This window comes from Herpailurus yagouaroundi, unplaced genomic scaffold (assembly GCF_014898765.1).
Source record: "Herpailurus yagouaroundi ecotype Mexico unplaced genomic scaffold, PumYag 187, whole genome shotgun sequence".
In the NCBI taxonomy this organism is placed as follows: Eukaryota; Metazoa; Chordata; class Mammalia; order Carnivora; family Felidae; genus Herpailurus; species Herpailurus yagouaroundi.
This window is the reverse complement of record NW_024412418.1, coordinates 34,568,956-34,590,106: the sequence shown is the minus strand read 5'-3', so window position 1 is coordinate 34,590,106 and position 21,151 is coordinate 34,568,956. Positions and strand designations below refer to the sequence as shown.

The window sequence follows — 21,151 nt, the reverse complement described above, 5'->3', positions numbered from 1 at the left end:
CTACAGAAAGTCGATGGTGGCCTGGGGCTATGATATATCTGTGACTTAAGCTCAGAACATCAGCTTCTTGACCATAGGCTGGTTCCAACCCACTAACATTTCTAATGTTAGAAAGTACCAGGTTATGGCCAGGGTATGTCCTGGGCACCAGCAATACCAAAAGAGATGAGTCACTCTTTACTCAAAAAGCTCACAATACTATCAACACCTTGATCACTGTCCACACAGAGCATGAGAGCGGGATGGTAGTCTAGAAAACATGTTTCCTGATCAAACACATGTAAGATGTTTAGAAATGCCAGAAGTCTATTCCTTTCTAAGAGTCATACTACATAAGAACACACAAATTATTCTAGTGTAAAAACACCTATGTGACAATTTCTAGGTAAAATATCTAGAAACGTCTCAAGGAATCCAAAGGAGAAGATACTGACTTTGTGGTGCCTTTCAGTTCTGGGATTTTTGCTGCCCTTGGTCCTCTTGGTAACTTTGTCAAAGTTACATCTCACCTAATCTTTTGCCCAGTGTGCTGGAGTACTCAATTATGCAGCAAGTGTTTAAATAGGCCAAACCTTTTTACAAAGATCCCAAGGGCTTCTTTGAATTCTTTTCCTGTTACAGGAGGTTTTATTGTTTCAAATATTGCTTACAGTCAGTGCGTCACTGGCTGGGAATCTTTGGTTAACCTGAGATTTCACAGTAATAGGAACTGATTGAGTCTCTGGGGTTCATTGTACACATTGTCGGTTGGGTTTTCACTCAGGTTTATAAGGACGATTACAGTCCTACTGGTTTTAACCTCTCATTAGACGATGGACTCCCTGAAGGCAGGGACGGAGGCTTCTTTTTTATCTGTATTTGTTTCCCCGTGTATTTAGTTCCCCCACTAAATCCCCTCCTTCCCTCTATGAGGCATAGAGAATTTTCCATATCTGGTGTCAAAGGAATAATTTCTTTCAAGGCTGTGAACTAGTAGTGTCTGCTTGTCTGAATGTGTTCATCTTTTCTCCTATCGCTTTTATCTTTAAGCTTAGATATTCCCCTTTTCTTGACTAAAGTCTAGGCGGAAGAAAGTTCTAGAAAACCTCAGACTTGACCAACTTTCTATTTGCTTAGCCTACTTACGACTCGGCAATTGCCGTAATAACATCGTCCCAGTGTTAATTTCCCATTGTGTTTCTTGGGTCGCCAGCTCCCTTCCTGCCTCATCACCACCCACTCCCTCAAACCTCATGTGAATAACTAGCACTCTACTAAGGTTAGCTAATGGTGATGACGAAGGAAAAATGAGCGTTTGTAACACTTAGCACTAATAATACTGAAAACTTCTGTGTGGATATCAAGGTGCTTCTTTCTTCTCCCTCACTGCCTCATGTTTTTGACGCTTTTTAAATTGGAAATGGCTCTGTCTTGGGAAAGCATGGAGAAAAATCAGACAAGGCTAAGGTTTTTTCTGTAAATGTCCAGCAGCCCCAACTCAGTAAGCTGGGTCTGCTTCATCCCAAATGGGGCGGCATTGTTCAGCTAACTGGCCTTGTGTTTGAGTCTCTCTGGGGCTCAAGGAATGGTCACTTCCTCGTTCATCCGTCATTCATAATTTGTTCAGTATGACCTGTGGGAGAAAAACAAATGAAGACAAAGTGGCTCCTTCCCTCGAAGGGCTCACAGTCCACTGGTGGAGGCAGACACCCCAGCAGAACATGGCAATGCTAAGCGTGTAAAGGGAAAAGGAGGGGTGGCCGTAAGCACAGAAAGGATGCAGCCTGGGGTTGTGTGTGTGTGTGGGGAGGGAGTTAGAGTCAGCATCTTCATTAGCTGTTAAAGAAGGACTCAGCACAATTGTTCTGTAAGGCTGCAGATAGTATATTATTTGGGCTTTGGGGGCCATACAGCTGCTATCACAACTGCTCAACCCTGCCACTGGAGCAGGGAGAAGTCATAGACAATATATGAGCAAATGGGTGTGGCCGACGCTGTGCTCCAATAAAACTTTATTTATTCATACATAAACAAGTAGATGGAATCAGCCTGCAGGCCATAGTTTGCCGACTTCTACAGCAACAAATAGCTATGGAATGCATACTGTGTGCCAAACACAACACACACACACACACACACACACACACACACACGTTCTCAATCTTTACAGTTGCCCTGTGATGTAGGTGTCATAATCTCCATTTCATCATTGGAGAGGTTGAGGTATTAAATAGGCTAAACTTACACCCAAGGTGAAACAGCTGGTGAGTGGGGATTCCAAGTTTAGGTTGGCCTGAGGGTCCACCCTGTAAGACCACGCTATGCCAAGCAAGCATAGGAGGAAGTAGGTCTTGAGGCCGAAGGAACAGCAAAAGCAGAGGTCCAAAGGCAAGAGACAATACGATGAGCGCATGAAGGATAAGTCGGAAGCAGAGTGGCAGGGAATGGTAAGAAAGCGTTGGATGGTGGGGGGGACTTTGAATGCCATGGTGAGGATTGTTAAATATACAAGGTCGCACCAGCTCCGGGTAGTGGGGGGGTGGGCAACGAACCCATTATTCTGAGTTTGACCCTTCTTGTTTGCATTCCTGGGAGCAATGCCTTAGCTGGAGGGAGGCAGGAATGAGTTCCAGGTTCCTGCAGAGGCAGGGGAAGGGGCAGGATAGGAGAGCCTTTTGACAGATTCTGGCTTTCCTGAGGGCCAGCACAATTTGGGGGATAGCCTGACCCCAGAAGTTCTTGAAGGGTTGGGGGGCAGTCTCAGAGGATCCCACCCACCTCCCTCCTGTTGCCAGCCTGTTTGGCTTGGCAGGGGTGAAGAACACAGTTTGCCCATAAGGCCAAAATTCCTCTGCCAGACGCGAGGTTTAATAGCCATCAGAGCCCCGTAGCTGGGAGAGTTTATAAATTCCCATACTTATTACACGCGAGGCACAAGACTGTTTATTGAGGCTTTTTTTTTTTTTTTTTTTTTAATTAAAGCTCCAGCTCCAGCCCCACCCACACCGTTACCTTAACAGAGTGAGTTATTTCTCTCTCCATCTTGTTAATGGGCTACAGTCACCCCGGTCTCTTGCCTCAGGCGCAGGGAGAGCTCTGCTGGAAATAAAAGTGTCCAGCTTGGAAGGAACAGCCAGCTGCAGGCCAGGCTGGGCCAGTAATTGGCCGAGATGATACTGGAGGCTCGGCTAACAGGCCCAAATTGGTCCCTAATCAAGTCCGACCTGAGAGCTGCTCACTTCCCGGAGCTGCCAATTTTCCTCTCGGAGAGCCCGAGCCGTTGGGCGGGCTTCCGGGCCGCCTGTACAAATGGCGCTACACTGGTTAAGGGCAGGAACACAAACCCTCTTCAGAATCCATTAGAACATGTCACCTGCTTTGTCCTGGAAGAGGTTCGGCTTCACTCATAGCCTTGGTTTCCTGGTGCCAAGGCCTCAGCCTAGCTTTGGGGAACTCTGGAGAGGCTGGAAGCCCATGTAATGCCAGCATTGCAGGCGATTATAATAATCACCTCATCTCCCCTTGCACTCGATGTGCGTCAGAGGATTCTTCACACACGGGCCGAGGATAACTGTGTGGATTGGCCTAGCAAGTGTTGTAATCCCTCATTTTGCAGATGAAGGAAAATCCCGATTGTGCAGATGAGAGGGAAATCTCCATTTGGGGGATGAAGAAACAAAAACTCAGAGAAGTCAAGCAACCTGCCCGAGGTCTTGCGGCAGCTGGTCCTCTGTGGAGCTGAGACTGGACTCTAAGGCCCCTGGCTCTTGATCTGGACTCTTCGTCTCTGGTGCTTTTCTTCTAGGAGAACTAGCAGATTTACGGATTTCTGGGCAGGTGCACTCCAGTTAAGGGGGCCCTGGGACTGGCTTAGCCAGGGGCTTGGAGTGGCAGTAGAGAGTCGTGTTGCTGGGACAGGCAGTGGCCTGTGGGGAGGGAATGTCACAGGGGTGAGGGCCTGAGGGTGTGTACAGGAGTAGAGAGATGGGCATTGTTGCCAGGCAACTAAGCCCACACTGCCCCGGTTACCTAGGTGATGGTGGAATGAACAAGATCTGGGTGATACCAAGGCTGGTCTGGGTATGAATTCCAGTCCTTCACTGTATCCAGGGCTTGGAGGAAGGAGACCTCTTTCTCCTGCTGGTTATCTTCCTCTGGTACCTGGTTCTCACCTCAGCACCAGGATGCTCCTTCCCTCCAGTTATCACCTCCATTTCCTTTATTCCAGGAATGAAAGTACTTACCGATTTCCCCTCCGCAGCTCACCTCAGTGTCTGCCTCAGATTCTGGGACTTGGAAGACAGGGCCCAAGCAAAATAAAGCCAATGTACATTTGTGATTTTTCTGGTAAATGGGAAAGCTGTCCTGGGTCTTCACATTCATTAACTCATCTAATATGAGAGGTGGGCTGGCGCTGGCTCAGGCTGGCTTGCAAGAGCCAAGCGGACGCATTCGGCATCCAGCGACGCCATGTTGGCAACTTGAAGCGGCTGGGGTGAGAGAATTTACACGACGGGAGCCTATCAGCCAGGGCTTTTTGAGTTCGGAAAGCTGGTTGTTGAACATTTACCGGCACACCATTGTCATCCTTTTCAGAACTCAGTGAGAAAAGTATTGCTTTTTTCAATTGCTTAGTTTTTCAAAAGTGAGACTCCACAGGCATAATTAATTTGTTCACGGGCATTCAACTAGCGAGTGGTACTTTCAACATTTGAACCAGCACCAGTCTGATCTCAAAGCCTTTGCTCTTTTCATGCTATTCCATTTATGGTCCTGGTAGTGCTTCAATTACATGTATCAGAGGTTGGGATTCTATTGGGCCAAGTCACAAGCACAAGGCCCATCTCAATGTTCCAAATACTTTCATACTCGTTATATGAGCTTCACAACCATCTTGCAAAGTAGGTAAGTATCATTAGTTCCACCTGAAGTTGAAGACACTGATACTCAGAGAGGTTCAATAAATGTCCCATGGTTACACCTGTAATAGTGAATTTGAGGCTACAACCTTTGTTAACCAACTCTTGGTTAGGAGTTCTTTCCGTCATCCAGCATGACCTCTAACCTTGACAAAACAGATCCCAGCTAATTAAACTCTTCATTGAAATAGTATTTTTGTTTTCCTTCTGCTTATTTTAAAAATATGGAGTACAACACAGTGAAGCAGCCTCATCTGATGGATTTATTAGCAAGAAAGAAAAAGTACATGCTAGGATCAGCCCATATTTAAGTCAGCCAAGTCCCTGCCTCTTTCTGGGTCTTAGGCTGTAATATGGAAGGGGAGCAAAAGGAAGGAGGGGCAGGAAGGCAGGGGCCAGTTAAGGGAACTTGGACCTCCAGGGATTCAGGGACTCCAACCACTCATAGTCCTGGGTGGTGAGAAATATGTTCAAAGAGGATTATTCGTGCAAGTATTTCCTTCCTAGAAAGACTCTAATTCGCCATGTTCTTTGTACAGGTGAATACGGAAAAGATACCCAGATATAGTTCCAAATTTATCAAGTCCCAAAGTGGAATTGGAAGGGTTTTCTCTTTAATTCTAACTAAAATGGGGAACATTAAAGAAAATACCAGGAGTTCTGGTTAACTGAAGTTTGTTGGTCTTTATCAACCCATGGCTGGGGATGCAGAACAAGGAAGGAGGGTGTCTGTGGGTCACGAGAACAGCTGTCGGGGCAGAATCAAAATATACAAGTTCAGCGTGGCACAGATTGACTATGTGATCTTGGGCTGCACCCTGGCTTCTCTGAACTCCAGTTCCAGCCTTTATGAAGAAAGGAGACTAAGACGGGATACGTCTATTTGTTTTGACAATGAAAGGAAGTGGGATTACTAGGATGGAAAGGGCATGGGGGTATTCAATGAGCACATTCAACAAATGTTTCTCACATGAAAAGCCATTGCCTAGCTCACTCTCGAAGCGTTAACTCTTGACTGCTCTTTGTCAAAAATCCACTTGACGTGGCATAAGAAGGGTTAAGTTTGATTCAGCAATCCAACTGATTGTCCTCTTTTTTGCAAGCCTGTTTAGGGAATGAGGCCATTCTGCTGCCACCTTCCCAGTGGCATGATGCCCAGCTGCTTTTTGTAGGCAATGGTGTGAAAAAGATTTTAATAGCCAGTCATGCCCTAGAGTGGGCAGAGCTTATAATTTTCCATGACTTACTATGCTCAGCCCCAATTACTCTTGATTGAATATATATATTTTTAAATCACCTCATTAATAGTGGTGCTTGTGATTTCGCCTTCTATTTCTAACAGAAATCTACCATTTTTTCATGCGACGGTTTCCTAGCCGAGTAGGGAAAAGACAACCAGGATAAAAATTGATCCACTGAAAATAGTTTATGGAGAATATGGGCAGAAAATGTTTTCAAAACTAACGTCAGGGGCACCCCTGGGCCATTCTCTTCCTTTTTATTGAGTCGCTATCTCGCCCGTCAATCTTAGCCATTTTGTTCATCTTTCAGCCCATGAATTCCTTTATTGGTGCAAACTAGTGAGCCCAAGACCTGAAGGACAAGAAATTAAGAGAGGTCATGGATATGAAGTGCCCACAGCACCGCATGTGAAACATGCAGCGGTCATTTCATCGGTGCTCAGACACAAGGATCTCCACTTGGGGCGTGAGCGGATAGGCCTTCTGCAAATTGCAGCATCGGTACAGTTTTCTGGACTTTAGCTCACTGTCTTTGCATTTACACATTCTTCACCTCTCCCCGAACTCAGCCAGGTCCCTTCTATGCTCCCCACGTGCTTCCCATAAAATCCTGCTCTCAAGAAAGGCTCTGATGGCTTTGTTCACAGTGAGGCGTCAAGGAAAGGTAATGTTCTGTCTGATCCCCGGGTGGGGAGGGGGTTGGAAACAGAGGTTTCCCTCCAGATGGCACATCCCATTGGAATTTCAAGCCCAAGTGAAGGAATTCACTTCTTGGAAAGGCAGACATCGTTTAAGGATGGCATAGGAGTTAACCACACAATTTCACTGGTTACTGCAGATAGCCCTCACAGGCTGGGCCGGTCTCATCGGGAAGGAAGCAGCACGAAACAAGGCCAGCCCCCCAGGGCCACACAGCCTAGTAGCCTTGGCACCTAGTGAAATAATACATTCTTCTTCTAGGCCTTGGCCAAGTGAGATGCCTTTCTAGCACCCTTTGGATGCTGCTACAGTAGAGCTTTAGAAACATACCCCCGTTACAGGAAGGGTTCAACCAGGCCAAATCTCCTGGACTTTCTGGATTCTGCTTCAGCCTTGGCAAAACATTTTTAATGGGGCTTTGTGATGCAGCAATTCTATGTCATCAGTACTCCAAGGAAGATCAATGCCAGGAAACCAGCAGAATGAATCTGCCTTCCCAGCACTGCTCAGGTGTACGTTTGCACAGTTTTAGGCTCAGTGTCCGTTTTCCCTGTGTCAATCCCTACACTTGTGGGCTCAAAGCCACTGGCAAGTGGGGTCTGATGTCACTCCTGCTGTTGAAGCAGATGCCCGTCTTGGGGGGCTCTTGATGGGAGACAGGAAGTGAACAGAGACCAGATTAGGGCTGGGTCTAGCTGGGAGGAGTGTGACATTTTGGGAAAAACACAGGCTGTGGAGTCAAGAGAATTGAGTTCAAATCTTCACTGCTCCTAACCCATGTGAGTTGGACGAGCCTTTTGATCACCGTGGACCTCAGTTTTACTTGTCTGTGATGGAGGAATCATTATCTCTGTCTTGACTACCCCTAAAGTTTGCTTTGAGCATTGGATGAGATCCTGCCCTGATGCTACGATCAAGGGGGACCTGCCCCCTGGCCCTGAACATCAGCTTTCCAAAGGGGTTGTGGAGAGTCAGCTGACATCGCCTGAGGAGCAGGGAGGGGGTGAACGTGACTGGCTGCCCTTCTCTCTGCAGGCCTGTGGACCCCGGCAGAAAAGCATCCAGAGAACGTCTGCCCCGGCCCCAGGTGAGATTTGCAAAGATGAGACCCTCGGGCTGAGTGTAAGCCCAGATTGTGGAGGGGAAATTGATAGAAATTACAACTGACAGGTCACAGATTTAAACATTTATTGACTCCAGCTAACTATGCATACTTATTCCAGGGCTACATACACTTACTTTGATCTCACACACACACTTTCTCAACATGTCACAAACGCTTGGATGTTACACACACTTGGCCTGTTACACAAACACACCCATGCAGATGTTACACATAATTTCTCAGATGTCACCCGCACTCACCCGGATGTCACAGACACCTGGTCACAGAGTAGACACTCTTATTCTGTTTGGCCTCAAGCTGTCTTCGGTGCTATTTGGTTACGTGAGACCAAGCCCACTTAAGCCTGCCTAGGCAAGGAGAGGATTGTGTGGAAAGATTAAATCTGTGTCACAGAACTCAGCAGGATCCCCTGAGGGAGTCAGAAGCCAGGGTGGGATTTTTTTTCGCTCTCTCTCTTTTTCATGGGGAGGATTGCCAGCATAGGCACTGCTCTCTCTGCCTCTCTATGAGCTTTTGGTTCATCCTTCTCTTTCTCCTCCGACCTGCTTTCTCTCCTCTGCCCGCATTCAGGCCATCATGGCCATTCCTGCAAGTTAACCCGCCTTTTATTATTTATTTGTTAATACCGTGATACAGTCCACTTGTCCCCATGGGCAGAGACTATTAATCTTTGGTCTTCCTTTGTAATTTTTAGTGTAAACTTTATGTGTTTTCCTTCATGAGGCAACACTTTTTATTGTAGAAAATAAAGAGAAAAATGTAGCAAATCAGCAAAAAGAAAAAAGATTACCTATGGTTACACTCAACGATAACTTTCATGCAAATTGTACTTCTTTTCCTCTCATCTTCGTTTCTGTGTGGTGACTTTTAGAGTTGTGATCAAATGAAGTAGTGTAATTTAGAAATAATATTTTTACATCTTCTGTGGAAATGTGGTTGAAGGTATGTGTCTTTTTTTATGTTTATTTATTTTGAGAGAGAGAGCGAGCACACGCAGGGGAGGGACAGAGAGAGAGAGAATCCCAAGAGGACTCCATACAGTCAGCATGGAACCCGGTGCAGGGCTTGAACTCACAGATCATGAGATCATGACCAAGTGGAAATCAAGAGTTGGGCACTTAACCCACTGAGCCACTCAGGGCCCCTGAAGATATCTTCCCTTAAGTACATACTCTTGCATTAGCCAACCAAGGCTTTGGTGCCTTGAAACGGGCCTTGTTCACTTTGGTCTCAGAGAAGGACCCAAGGGTCTTTAAGCATCTCAGGTAAACTATATTGGACTATGTGGGGGCCAATGTCTCTGGCATCTTTCCTTAAGTCTCACTGATGCACCTGTACACCCAGGAACCCCATGGGCCTTCCTCTCCACAATATTTCTGATTTGAGCCATTCCTGTCTTCCTAACAAGGGGTTCAGGGCTGAGCATTCTCAGGGTACACTCTGTGGTTGTAGACCACATTTTGTAGATTTGCACCTTTTTTGTTTTCGGAAGAGAGACTCCATAGATTCGCAAAGGTATACATGATCAGGAAATTGACGAGCCCTTTGTCCACCATTAATGGCAGAGAGCATCCCAGCCTGCAGGCTCCTCTGTCCTTCTGGTTTCCAGCCAGCCATGCCCATCCCCGGCCAGGGGGAGCAACCAGCAAAAGAAACCAATTTATCCCTCTTCCTCCAGTTTTTTTTTTTTTAAACTTTTGTTTTCATTTTTGAGGTCTGATGCACATTATTCTAAACTGTTAAAAGGGGTGAGAACCTTCCCACACAGAAGAAAATGGAATTGGTATGCAAAGTAGACCCAGGCTTGAATAATTAATTCTGATTTGCATGTTCAGATGAGTCTGAGAGCTGCCCTGGCAGCCAGGAGGGAATTTAGATGCAGGAAGGTGGAGCTTGGCGCACCCAGTGAGGGAGATTCGGCTTCTCCAGGAACCTCTGCTGCCTTTCGCAAGTCAATTCTTTGGCCTACTGGAGTATGAAAACCCAGGGCAAGGGGGAATCGAGACCCAGGGAGGGGAAGTGTCTTGCCCAAACTCACGCTGCAAGTTAGCGACAGGAAAATATTCCATCGTGGTTAATAGCAGGGGCTTAGGGACTCTTGGGCTACCAAGATTCGAATCCCATCGCTTACCTGTTACGTGACCTTGTCAAGGTGTCTAACTCTCAAAGCTTTGGTTTCCTCATCTATAAAATGGGAGTAAATAATAGCACCCACCTCACAGGGTAGTTGCACGTGTTCAATTCAATGCGTCTGGTGGTTCTAAGCATGGAAGAATTGGTGCTTGCTCTTGTGGCCCTTAGTATAAAAATCTTTCTCTTCCTCCTCCTCCTCTTCCTTCTCATCTTGCATGGTGGAACTGTGATGAGAACCCAGATTTCCTTTATCAGCACCATTTATGTTTTGTGAGCCTTAGTTCCTGCTCCTGCTAAATACCCTGAGATACTGTTGCCAGGTACCAACACTGATAATAGTAATAATAGAACCATATACTCCGTGGGCACTCCTCCCCAGGCACTTTGCTAAGCACTTACCAGAGACTTAGGCTCCTAGGGGTGCTGACTCACAAGGGTCCGGGACTCTGATGTTGAGGATGGAGAGGAGGCCTTTGGGATGTCTGATGGGAGGGGGCTTTCTCAGAAGGTCTGATAGTCAGAGGCTATAGAGGCTGGAGCTTGACCAGAGCACACACCCTTCCTTCAGCCTAACTGCAGAGAGGGCTGCTCGATCATCCAAGGGCTCGGTGCCAGTCTGTCTGGCGGTCTGCAAGTCGGAGACCCACGGAAGCTCATTGAGGAGAACGGAAGCCACCGACAGACCCCGGGTATGCATCCTGAAAAGGAGCATGTGTCCTTACTGCTTCTACTCTCTGAATGGAGAAGAGGACCCACGGAGGAAGGGCTTGATGTTGGACAAGCGGGTGGAAACTCTAGAGACAGATTTTAGCTCTAGTTTCATTCTGTAGAATAACTCTGTATAACGATAGAACGGACTTCATTGAGACATATCTGAAGACACTGATAGTTTTTCAATAGAGGCCCCTGGGATATTGCAAAGAGGTTGGACAAGATGAGGCTTAAGGTACAGAGATCCTTGGAAGTCTCTGGCCTAAGTCTCCCAGGCTAAGTGATGAGGCCCTCTTGCCTTCAGGAGGCACAGAACCAGGTTTTCTCCCTACACCTTATAAGATTCAGGAAAGGCCAGTCTCAGGGAGCTGAACTGCCCCCATAACCCTGATAAGACAAAATCAATCTTTTTTTTCTGTATCATGAACCCTAAACTGGAAGGACCTTCACGGAAGTGACAGGCTTGGCCCCTTTGGACCACGGGGCTTATTCTCAGAGGGGGCATAACGTAAGGGAAAGAATACTGGGCTTTGAGTCAGACCGCCTCCACTCAAATCCCAACCCTACCACTCATGTTTTATAACTTTGGGCAGCTTTCTAAACCTCTCAGCCCCTCAGATTTCTTGGGGTCCTGTTACCCACTTGCTGCATCATGAATAGTAGAGATAATGCTTGTGCGGTGACTGGCACAGCATAGATGAATTCTGTAATATGTGCTTTATACATGCACATATTTACAAGGAGGTGGTTCAGACTAAATGAGAGAACACAGGGGAAAGCACAAATGTCACTTTCCTTTCCTCGAGCCCTTTAGGTGTGTCAAGGGGTTCTGTGTCCTCCGACGTGTCACTCCAAGTAAACTAATATCTTTCCTCAAGAAGTACCTATTTCTGTTGTTCCTCAAAGGGAGGCCAAACTGGGACCATGATGCTGACAGAGGATTTGGATAAATGCAAAGGGAAGAGAGCCCTCCAAACAGTGATGGCATTGCCTGTTGATTCATGTACGGGGACATTGTAAGCATCTGTTGTAAGACCTCATGTCTCCGGATGAAGTATTTAGAAGTAGAAGGAGAACCAAAAGAAGTATCCCTGCCCTTTACAACCCAACTCCTCCCTGCCTCAATGTTCTCATCTCTAAAATAGGGGCAATAAATTCTGCTTCTTAGGATTTTGATCTCTATGAGATCAACTAGTGGAAATATCTAGCCTAATGCCTACTTGGCACTCAGTATATGCTTGTGATTCTGAACCTGGAGAGTTAAACTTTCGGGATGGCCAAGGGCTAACCTTGAACTATTCAAAGCCTTAAAAAATTATTTAACTGCAGATCTTTGTATCTTTCTTCACCCGAGGAAACAGTACAATTTAACCTTGTCTTGGGGACTTGAAGTCGTTCATTAGGAACACCAACCAGTGCTCAGACATGCCCCTGGGAAAATGGGTGGGACTGTTTGCCCCCATGATGAATGGAGTCAGAACAAACTTCGACGTCATCGTGATTGGTGAGGCGTCTGTGAATAGTAGCTTTCTTTACAGTTTTAGTTGACTGCCTAGGCAGTAGTAGTAGAAGTTTGGGAACAGAACGTCCAGGAATTTTGTGAGTAAAATGAGTTTCCAAATGCCAGACAGGGGGTTCCCCATGGATAAAGTACATGGGTTTGTGACAGCTCTTTGGGCCAGCTCCCATCTAGATTGCTTTTCCCCTTGAAACCGGATGTGCTCTGGATGCACATAGTGTAAGTTATGACCTATTGTCCAAGTGGAAAACAAACTGCGGAGTCTTGCACTGCCTGGATACAGCTTGTCTCAGAAGCACAGGGGCAGCTGTGGCGAAGCGTTAGCTTCTTGAATTTTTATTTTAACCTCAGTAGTGTCAGAAGTTGTGCTTTCGTATCCATACCCATGTGCACAATTGTGTATGGCTGAAATACAGCTAGATTCAGAAGTTACTGTAATATGGTTGACTCACCTATGGCTGATACTCTTCCTTCTAGGATAAGGTTGTTTGGAAATCCCCAACCTGAAAATTGCTATGCGACTGTGCTTGTGAAATCAGGGGGTAACTCCATCTTCCATTAGCCTCTGGGAAGTCCCGTGCATCTGTAAATACAAAGCTCAGGCAGTCCTGGGTACGTGACAGCTTGACTTACGAATTCGGGTGAGAGTAGAAATGGGGGTAACAGATCTTTTGAATCCAGAGTCACTGAATCCTGAGCCTTCCAAAGTCATGGCCCTTTGCTCTCGTGTTGCATCATTCTAATCCAGAGGAACGGTGTCTGGTTTTGAGATATTTCCTGCCCCACGGAGTGCTAGGATTCTCAGACACTGAGGCCTGGACATACAGAGGTACATGCGTCCGTGTGTTTCTCCGAGCACACACACAGGTGCAGGCACACAGACCCTAGACAAAATCCAGCTGCCATAAGTGCAGTACATATTTATACACAAAGTCCCCAGATGTGTTTTCTTCATCTGGCTCCCTGTCTTTGCCTGGCTAACTTCTTATCTTCGAGTCCGGTTTAAGTTCCCCTTCTTCCAGAAAGTCTCTCCTAATTTCTCTTAATTTGTCTTCTGTGCCTTTGCTATTTGCACCCAACATACTCTTCCCTTCTCCCATCTTAGCACTTGACGTGCTTTATTGTGATTGGATACTAATGGATGTGTAGAGTCCCCCACCAGACCATAGTTCTCTGAGTAAAGATGCCTTTGAAAGATGTTGTAACCACTGTAACTTCACATTGTCTAGTATCACAGATGCTTAATAAAAATCATTGAGTGGATACAAGGAATAGTCATAGAAACCCAAACAAACCCACAAAATCATCCCAATATGTACATTCTCAGAGATGTGTGTACACAAATATGACATAGGCACAAACAAGTTTATGCACTGTTACACCTTCCTCCACTCCCCCCCCCCCCCCACATCCATGTGTATAAGGCAGACACACACTCCCCCAGGCACAGAGATGCAAACATACGGATCAGGCCCACCTGGGTACTATTATACACATACCCACCAGCCACACACACACACACACACACACGCACGCACCTCAAGGAAGATATTTTCTTTGCACTTGTATTCACAACCTGTGCATGCAAATTGGATTTTCGGAGCATTCTAATCCTTTGTTGACATTTATTAAGACAAAACAGAGGTGGGCAGACGCAGCCTTTTGGCTGGGCGGATGCATCTTTGCTGCGATGTAATGTCAGAAGCTGTTGATGCAGAATTAATGCTCACTTTTACGAGTTTATCTTATGTCATAGAGTTGAAAAAAACCTCGGTGTAAATATTCATCATACGGCTTAATTGGTTTGACGTACCGTAGCAACAAGCACGGCGCCAGACGCTTGCTATGGAGGCCTCCGCGTTGTTTCAAAGTCTTTATTATTATGACAGCAAAGTCTTGTTCATTAAAGTTTCACAATCCATTTTCATTAGGTTGAAGCTGAGTCTGTAAATGAACAGTTGCTCTGAAAAATCAAGCCCTCACAGTTCTCGCTGGGGAGGCAGCGCGTCTGTATTAATTATCAGGACGCTGGTGTCGATCGACGATGTTAATTGCACTGATGGCTCGTTATTTGGGGAATTGCCATGCATTTCATGCAGGGATAATAAAAATGAATTTTTAAACAAAGAGACTTAAAATAATATCGAATCTGCAGAGAATACCAACATCAAAGGCGTATCTCAAAGCTTTGAATTTTATCTTTGTGGTCCAAAATGTTAAAGAGGCGCCCGCAATGCAGTTGGTTCCAGTTTGCAGTGAAGGAAAACAAAACAAGAGTTAATTAACTGTTATTACAAACCTTTTCAACTTTAATTTGACTTTCAAATATTAGCATTTATCTATGAACTGTGCTTCTGGGTTTGACAAATTAGTTTTCACAGAACAAGTTTAATTAGGCGTCATTGTGCTTTTATGTCAGTTTTCAGAGCTCCAGACAATGAATGGATTAACTTATTAAAAGTCATCTGTTTAAAAGACTTTGTCGAATGGCAAATGGGTGGGCAAAGTTGCTTGGCTTTGCAGGGAGATGGGGAAAATGATATCGCTGGTTGGGTGTCGGGGGGGGTTGTACATCAGATGAAAAGAGAATTGGCATCCCTACCAGCTGAAGCCTGCTTTCTGGGCACCTCCACCTTCTCGCCCCCTCGGGAACTGAGGGATCTGCGTCCATGTACCAACACAGTGCCTAGGAAAATTGAGTCTAAGAAAGCACTATCCCTATTGCAGAGGAAGGGAATGACACAGAGTCATTACCATAGAATTTAGGGTCTGTTCACATGGCAATCTGCAACTGATGATGCATTGTATTGCGTGAGTCTCTAATTCAGAGGTCAGCAAACTTTTTCTGCAAAAGACATACGGTTTCTGTCACCACTGTGCAACTCTGCCATTGTAGTCTGAAAACAGTCATAGACAATAGGTAAATAAATGGGAATTGCTATGTTCCAATAAAACTTCACGTACAAGAACAGGAGATGGGGGCCATCCTTGGCCTGGGGTTGTTGTTGCCGACACCTGCTACCTGCTACCTGCTGTAGCTGAATGTCATGCGTTGGTCTGGCTGCACCAACCAGAATACATTCAACAAAAGGGGGTCTCCTCTCTACCAATAGGAGCATTATATTTAAAACAGCATCCCTCACCCTGTCTCACTGTCTCTTTGCCAGGCTCTGTTTTCTTCTTAGCATATGTATCATGTGGTGTATTATGTATTTAATTTGTATGTTGTTTGTATCTCCCAACCAGAGCATAAGCTCCAAGAAAGCAGGGCCTTGGTCCGTGGTGATTTCTGTACCGACACAGCATCTGCACAGAACAGGTACCCAGTAATTCATCAGGTATCTATGTGCCGGGCACTGGGAGGGGAGGTAATGTTTGCCCTGGAGATGCTCACCATCCAGTCCAGCTATACCGTAAGTGGTCACAGCAGAGTGTACTAAAAGGTAGAACAGGCAATGACCTTGAACGCCAAGTTGAGGATGTCGGTTGTTATTCCATGGGTGATGGAGTTGCCATGGGGGCCTCCCAGATAGGGGAGGAGGAGGACTGGATATACATAAATATCTCTGCCTATTTCCCCAGGGTCTATAAGAGGCCAAGAGAAGGTGTTCTTATCCACCAGGGATCTGGGTAGCTCTCCTCTTCCCAGCGTGGCCTGTTGGGGCAGAGCAAGCTGTGTCCCTGAAGATTGCCCTCCAGGTATGTTCACTGTAGCCACCCCAGGATTATACACACAGGCCTGGGGGTGGATGCTAGGGCCAGGACCAGGGTGCGGCAAGAAGCCAGCATGCATTACTGAAGAAGGTACTCCCTTAGGTGCTGGGCCTGCAGCTGCACAAACCCAAGGAGAGCACCTTCTTATATGTTGCGCTTCGGGCTTCTTGCCTGCCTTGGCCTGGTCCCAGCCTGGGGAGGCAGCTGGTCCAGAAGGAGAATGGACTAAGTGGCCAGGACTTTTGGCATCTGTTCAGAATGGAGAAGTAGAGGTGTAGAAGGGAACCTGGACTTCCCTGAGTTTGAACCGTGGAAAGAATAGTAGGGCCAGGCAGTGGGGCTCTTAAGGAAGGAGAAAGGAAAGGAGATGGATTTCAGGGGTCCGGGGCCATCGCTGCTCCCCCACCTCTAGATTCTTCTTCTCCAGCTTCCCACTTCTGGGCTTAGTGCCCTTGAGTCCCTGCTGTAGATTCAGCCTGCCTATGCATCAAGACCAGAGGCACACTGGGCAGGCAGGACTGAAACGGCTTTGGTTCACCTCTAGTGGGTAGACATGATAAGCTTCTGTGGGCTGTACATGGTGCTCCCTCTGGAGCTCTCTACAAAGCTTCTGTCTGCTCTTTCACTCAGTTCCCCTCCCCTGGGGTTGTCTGTGCTCAGAGCTTGGCTTTGGCTCAGATGGAGGTCTACCCTTGACTCCCTTGGGATGGGCCATCATCCTCGGGTCATCACCCCAGAGGATGGTTGCCCACCTGCCTGACCCTGTATGCTGGGTTCCCCTCCCCAGGGCCTTATTTCCCTGTAGGAGTTGTCCTGCTTATGGGCTCCTTTAATGTCTGGACACTTCTGAGTCATTCAGACCCTGAATCTTACCAGCCTTAGAGGCCAGTCCCCGGACGTGTCCAAGATTAATCCACAGTTCTCTGCAGAACTCACCAGCTCTAGGAGGTTACTACTAGTGTTACACTCTGGTGTTATACTCTGGGCAAGAGAATTATAGTTTGGCCATTACACAACAGGGAAAGGGGGACATCAGACAGTATCTTACGGATGGAAAGACAATAACAAAACTATGGTCGGGCAGTTGTTAACTGTGCTCCAGACAAGGAGGACGGTTTTCCTTCGGAATCCCAATGTTTAACATTGTTTAACAATACATCTCTTATTGCCATTACCCAAGAGGTACCTCAGTGAGAAGAAAAACAAAATATTATCATTTTGTCCTTATGGCGATCTTTTGAAGATAAAATTATCATTCCCATTTCACAGATGTGAAAACTTTGGTTTGGAGAGATGAGACAACTTGGATTAAAGAGCCAGAAGCTTGTCAGTCTGATCCCAAGACCATGCTCGGCCATGGCTTTCCATGCTGGCCATACTCTGAAATGCATGCCCGGGGCGGGCGGATTTGAGCCCAAGGCCCTCTAAGGGAGCCAAGAACATTGGGCGCCCTCTTTTTTTACCTTATCATTCCCTGGAAAGACAACGATGGCTGGGTGCATACATGCAAATGACATCCAGCTTCTCACTGCCAGATCCCTGAGCACAAGCACTTGTTGTTCATTTCTATAAATGTTAACGTATCAGGATGTATTTTGACACACTACTAAGATAAGTGCTAGAACTGACAATAATAATGTATAATTTATGTCTCTCATATTACCTTCCCATCACTGTGCTTACATTATTACATAAATTAGTTTAATGTATCTGACATTCATCAGATAATTTAAGCATTTGTTCTTTTGTCTCTGTCTCCTGCTTGCAAGCTTCTAGGCTGGAGATCATGGCACCATCGTGGCTCTGATTTGCGGGAATGCTGGCAAAGTTATGGAAGACTTTTTGACATTCACGGAGGGGATTTACTTTTTGTGTGAGCAATGCCATAGGGTACAGACAGCCACGGAAGGAGCCCTCACTTCTGAGGCAGCTGTAAAAATGGCCACGATTCTTCCCATCCCAGTATGTACGCACCCATGCAATGTGACGTCGGAGGTTCTTCCGTGCAAAGGTGAAGTCTGTTTCTCTACCATTTGAATCTGGGATTGGCCATGTGTCTGGCTTTGGCCACACAGGCATTAACAAACTTGTGCACGGTGACTTGCCCTCTTGCTACTTTTGGAAATATGCACTTACTCTCATGTGTGGGAGCCCCAAACAGCCTGTGAGAAGATGAGACCGGTGGCCCAGTTACATTCTTTGCCCCTACTGATATACAGCCAATTGCCAGACATGTGAGTGAGGCCACTCACTGCTCGTGTGGATGAGCCCCATGGGTCCCTGGAAGAACCATCCAGCAGATCCCAGCCTGAGTGGTGACCCATGGAATTTTGAGCTAAATGAATGGCTGCTTTTTAAAGACGATATGTTTGTGGTGATACGTTACACAACAAAAAATGACAGATAGAAGGCTGAAGTTGACTTATAGGGGAGTCCTACCCACAGTTGTTGGAGAAAAGGAAGTATTTCTTGAGTTCCTGCTGTACCTCCAGCCTGGGCCAGGCACTTATGTATATATTATCTCCTTTGGTCCTCACACTGGGTATATTATTTCCATTGTGAAGTTGGCATTGTTATCATCCACATTTTATAGTCCAGGAGACTTGAGATTCAGAATATTTAGTTTGCTTTCCCAAGATCATAAACCCAATGAGTAGTAAAGCCTGGATTCCAACTCAGATGTGTCTGCACGAACATCCTAACCATGAACATTTATTGGGATCTTTAGAAGGTAGAGAAAAGCTTGTAGCAATTAATTCTGAATTTGCATTTTTGCCCTGGTGAGGGACATCCATACGACAACTCCAAGTGTTTGATATGATGATGGTCCAAGGAACATCAGTACAGTGCTGCCATTTGCAAGGCCTCCTTACTTGTATTATCTCGTTAATTAATTAACCTGGGCCTTGTGGAATCAGTATTGATGTCTTTTTTTTTTTTTTTTTCCAGAATAGGCAAGTAGATTTAGAGAGGTTAAGGAATTTGCCACAAACAACCAGAGGACCCAAGACATGAACTTAGAACTCCTAAATCCAAACGCTATGCCTGCTCTCCTAGGCCAAGCCATCTCTCTTTCTAGTTTTTCTCGGGGAACCTCAGGCTGGATGCTTTACCCTCCAATGACCTTGCCATTGACAGAAATGAAGAGAATAGATTCAGAGATATCACCTGAGCACAGGTCTCTGCACTAGGGCCTGGAAGGTTGCAGAGACAAATATGGTTTAGGTCTTGTCCCCTGCTCTCCAGCTGGGGAGACAGCACTCCACAGTATGTAATATCCGGGTCTATGTAGTGCTATTGTGTGGTGGAGTATCATCACATGATATGGTATATTGATGCCTTCTTTTCAAGTGATGCTAACACATGTCCACTTAAATAAATCAACATATCCATTTTCACAGTCACGGCCTGTGACCCTTGGGTGCCCCATGGGGCCCCTCCAAAGTGCATTGCTCTGTTTTCATGTTCACAAGTGTTAGGAAGCAGTCAAAGATTTAAAACAGAAATGTCCAGTATTGGTAAAGGTCTGGAGAAGCTGGTAGAATTGGAAAACTGATATACATTTTTCTGGGGGGCAATTTGGATTAGGTAACAAAACATTCATATATTTGACCCTCAGATTCTGGGAATTTATTCTAAGGAAATTACCAACCATAAAGATATTCAAAGATTTAGCTATCATATTTTTATGATGATAACATTTAATTGGAAAGAACCTAAATATACAATAACAGTTATTGGTTAAATGAAATATAATACATCCACACACTGCACTATTAACCGGTAAGTTCAAATGATGTAGTAGATGAATAACATGAGATATCGTGGAGGAAAAGGCAGATAATAAAATAGATTGTATTGCAGTGTGGATTCACCATGTAAACAAAGTTATACAGAAAACTTCTGCAAGGTTATACAGTCACTCTCCTTATCCACAGTTTCCCTTCCCATGGGTGTCAGTTACCTGTGGTCCATCTTGGTTCGGAAGCAGATGATCCTCCTTCTCACCCATAGTCGGAATGTCAATAGTCACCTAATGCTATGTCATAATGCCTACGTCATTCACCTCAATCATGTAGGCATTTTATCCTCTCATAGCTTCATAAGAAGGGTGGGAACAATACAATAAGATATGTTGAGAAAGGGACCATGTTCACATAACTTATTACAGTATATTACTGTGATTGTTCTATTTTATTATTTATTTACTTTTGTGAATCTCTGACTGTGCCTACTTTATAAATTAAACATTATCTGGGGCGCCTGGGTGGCTCAGTCGGTTAAGCGTCCAACTTCAGCTCAGATCATGATCTCACAGTTCGTGAGTTCGAGCCCTGCATCGGGTTCTGTGCTGACAACTCAGAGCCTGGAGCCTGCTTCGGATTCTCTGCCTCCCTCTCTCTCTGCCCCTCCACCCCCCATTCTCTCTTTCTCTCTCTCAAAAATAAATAAACATTAAAAAACATTATCGTAAGTAGGTATGTATGCATAGTAAGTATGTATGTATGTATCGTATATAAGTATATATAGGGTTTGGTACTGTCTGTGGTTTCAGTGCATCTACTGTGGGTCTTGGAGTACAAATAAAGGAATTTCTATATCCTAAAGTATTAACAATGTCTATTTCTGGGGGATAGATTATGAAATTAGGAGTATTTCTTATTTTTTCTGTATGTTTATTTGTATTTTTTACATCTTCTTCATTGGTGGCTTAAGGCTTTTGTGGTGAAAAAAATAAAAGAGAATAAAAGTCTTTATAGAGCATTCAGAAGTGTAAATAAAATTTTCACAGCATCTGTTTGCCAAAACCTGGAAATCTGAGCAGCACCCATGCGCTGGCTTTGAATTTGATAGACAAGAAGATGCACAATTTAAGAAGTGAGGGATGAGAGAAATGCCATCAGATTTGGGTACCAATATCCCATTGGTTCCTCCCCCATCCCAAAGCTATGTGCAATTCTTACAGAGCTCATGTTTGCTTTTATTTTGATTCAAAACTTATCTAGTACAAAGAGGGGAGGCTTTGGTGTCAGCCAGATATGGGCTCAGATCCAACCGTTTTGCTGCCTGAATGGTACTGGGCAAGTCACATAGCTTCTCCAAGTGTTCA

General features: G+C 45.5%; 2 long non-coding RNA genes across 2 annotated transcripts; one reads left to right on the top strand and one right to left on the bottom strand.

Annotated features, from left to right (window-relative positions):
* Positions 1-604: 604 nt before the first annotated feature.
* On the bottom strand, positions 605-20,034 carry LOC121043733 (uncharacterized). Its single transcript, XR_005797010.1, has 3 exons — positions 20,006-20,034; positions 10,180-10,321; positions 605-1,612 (listed from the first exon to the last, which is right to left on the bottom strand). It is a non-coding gene; the product is annotated as an uncharacterized LOC121043733 (long non-coding RNA).
* On the top strand, positions 7,828-18,719 carry LOC121043732 (uncharacterized). Its single transcript, XR_005797009.1, has 4 exons — positions 7,828-7,925; positions 15,574-15,646; positions 15,910-16,026; positions 17,811-18,719. It is a non-coding gene; the product is annotated as an uncharacterized LOC121043732 (long non-coding RNA).
* Positions 20,035-21,151: the final 1,117 nt, after the last annotated feature.